The sequence below is a fragment of the Onychostoma macrolepis genome, chromosome 20, assembly GCF_012432095.1.
Source record: "Onychostoma macrolepis isolate SWU-2019 chromosome 20, ASM1243209v1, whole genome shotgun sequence".
NCBI classification, from domain to species: domain Eukaryota; kingdom Metazoa; phylum Chordata; class Actinopteri; order Cypriniformes; family Cyprinidae; genus Onychostoma; species Onychostoma macrolepis.
In genome coordinates, this window is record NC_081174.1 from 24,008,973 (window position 1) to 24,011,866 (window position 2,894).

The following is a 2,894-nucleotide window of genomic DNA, read 5'->3' on the forward strand; positions in this document are numbered from 1 at the left end:
TGAATTCAACGGAACAGGCAGAGCCTCCCTGAGCTCTTTCGCACATTGAGCACAAGGGGAAGAACGAGGCTTGATGTCTAAGACTTCAGCTCAGAACAGAAGAACTCTATTTAATTGATTACTTTATTTACTAGACTGCTGAATATATGGATGTTTGTTTTGGTTTCTTGTTTTGTTTACACGTAATTTACAAATCAAAGTTTTTCACCCACTTGACAATGTATTTTATCTTGAAGGGTGTATATATATATATATATATATATACACACACACACATACACACATGTATATAATGTAATTTAATATAATGTTACAGTAAAACATGCAAACATCAATTTAATATTTAATAATTATATTACACTGTATTGCATTATATTCATGTGTTTTTATTTATGTATGTTTATGTATTTTTATTTCTAAAATAAATATTTATGTGTGTGTGTGTGTGTTTGTGAAGTGAAACATATAATGCAAATATTAATTTAAAAGAAAAGTATTGTGCGATATAATTATTGTATTATAATACATTAATGTATTTTTATTTTGTATATTTATGTATTTTTATTTCTAAAATAAATATTTATGTGTATATTTTCAATTAATATAACATATTTTAAAGTGGGTACATGAGTTATACATGTAATTTACATATCCACTTTAAAGTATTTCATATTAATATAAAAAATATGTAATAATATCATGTTTTAACAAAAGATGCAACAAAAGATTTCTTGCTCTCTCTTTCTACTTACATTTTCAATATTTGATTCTTAATTTAATGTTTAGTCGTTCTTAATCCATAATATATTTGCATCCTCGCTATTAAGCATTATGTAGTTATATGTGCTGATATTATTAATGAAAGTTATTATTAAGTGTTAACCATAAATTCTTTTAACAACCAGTATTTGTAGTTTGAATGACTCACCGACTAAGCAGAAGAAGGGTCTTAGAAGCTCAGTGGGAATGTCTTCTTTGATGTATGCTCATGAAAACCATAAAAACAGGCCTAGACTCTGTCAGAGGTCAGAAATTATGATATGAAGCCAGTTCTTTAACTGGGACTGACCTGCTAATATATAGTTCACCTACCACAACAATTCCTAGTACTGCTCCCAATGTACAGTATGATTACATCGCCCTGATTTTCTCTCTCATGCACTGATGACCAGCCCCACCGAACAAAGGAAAGTGTGTCATATGCACCAGTAAAGTGGATGGAAAATATAATGCTTCAGTGGCCACTCTGATTTGAATGAGACGGGCTTGTAGATAGGTGGTATGAAAATTAATTTTCCATCCTCTGTGATTGAGACGGGGTGCATGACCATGTTCAATAACAAGATTCCTTTCTGCAAAGTATAGGGCTGTCTCCGAGATCTTTCGAAGTTTCAGGATATGGGCAACATGTGAGCCCTCAAGCCAACATAATTCATTTCCACCAACATTTCCCTATCAACTGCAGTGGCTATAAAGTCATGTCCGTGCAATCGTAGAGCTCATATACTGTATGTGAATTTCAAATTAGTTAGGAAGAAATCAGCTATACCAGCATTCAACTAAATAAGTGTTAAGACTGAGAAGTTGCACAATGATGGTCTTGCATTAAAACATGATTGTTAAAATTACTTGAGAATATTTGAGTAATGCATTGGTTGATGATTCAGCCTTGCAGAAGCAGAAGTGTGAGAAATGGTCTCTATGAAGCTTTGCATATATCTAAACTTATTATGCCCAGGTAGTTATTATGTTGATGCACCACTGCAAATGCTTATTTTCCCACACATTTTGTAATGCCTAGTAAATGTATCATGTTACTTACTGTATGTCAACATATTATACAGTATGTTTGATAAGTTTATATTAAAGTTTAATGTCCAGCTTCATCTGGTAAAGCACAACTGTTTTTTAACATGCAGGCCAGACAGCCACAATATAGGCAACATGGAACAGTAGACTAAACTATGGACAAAACTCAGCTTTATTTATAATTTTAACATGTTAATGATTATAGATGAAACGGCGTTCAACCAATTAAATAAACGAGCAAATTAAAATTCATAATTGCCATCTAACATTTGAGCTCACTACTCAACAGAATCAAAATATATATGAAATGAGTTCCACCTAGTGGTGAAACACAGTAAATGCAACTACATTTTAATAATATAACAACATAATATACTATAATATAATATAATATAATTAATATAATACAATACAATAATACATCACAGCTAGTTATTATATGTATGAGATTACATTTTTCCCCTCACAAATACCCTGCATTGCAGGCCTATATATAGTCTCCTGTCAGGCAGTATAAATATATTTATATTTATTTATTAATTCGTATATTTTTGTTACATTCAGATACACGCTTTTCAGTGTCTGTGAATTATTTTGGGGCAATAATAATCACCTCTGCGTGCTTTTAGGCCAACTGAAGATTTCCTTCATGTGGCTGGGGATTTTGAACCACTAGATGGCAGTAAAGGATGAAATAATGGATATTATGTTGTTTTGAAATTGAATCATGCGTAATTTCAGCATTATAATTTGTTAAAAATCGGTTTAATTCTCGTAATGCAACTGCTTATGAATAACTAATAATAAACAATCAAAACAGTGATCATATCAGACAGACCAAATTAATTAATTATTTTTGTTCCTAAAACATTGCTATTGAGGTGCATCAGGCGCTGGTTTATTTATCGCATAATATAACTGTTAAAACGTCCTTTGTTTTGAATGTATTATATAAAATGTTTGTCCATCGTCAGCATATATACGGTCAACTTTCGTTGAGTGAAGAAGAAAAGAACCAATAAAATCGCAGATAAAGTTTCTAAGTACCGCCTTCTTATGGCGACGCTACTACTGAGCAACCAATA